We start from the raw sequence: 396 nt of genomic DNA, 5'->3' as shown, positions 1-396 counted from the left end.
CAGGCAATGTGACAATAAGCTGGAACGCATCCCAAAATGCAGAACGTTATATCGTCAAAATCTCAAACGGCACCATGCCGTTGACGTATAACACCACACAGACAAATCTGGCAGTCCACACACTGGAGTGTGGCCAGGAGTACAAAGTGAATTTGATGTCCTTCAATGGCAGCTGCGTCAGTCGTCCTTCAGAGTTATATTTCAGGGAAGGTAAGAGAAGTTAACCCTATAAAGTTTTTTTATTTCATTGACATCAGTGGTTCTACTTTGCTACCTACTAAGATAGTTTCTTCATTAAATAACAGCTGAGCTAATCAGAAAATTTCACTCCCAGTTCCATGTGTACCCACTAACGTTGAAACAAGGAGAAGCTGCAGCCAGAATTTTGTGGACGTC

This window comes from Maylandia zebra, linkage group LG17, assembly GCF_041146795.1.
Source record: "Maylandia zebra isolate NMK-2024a linkage group LG17, Mzebra_GT3a, whole genome shotgun sequence".
NCBI lineage: Eukaryota > Metazoa > Chordata > Actinopteri > Cichliformes > Cichlidae > Maylandia > Maylandia zebra.
Note: the sequence above shows the minus strand (reverse complement) of the source record.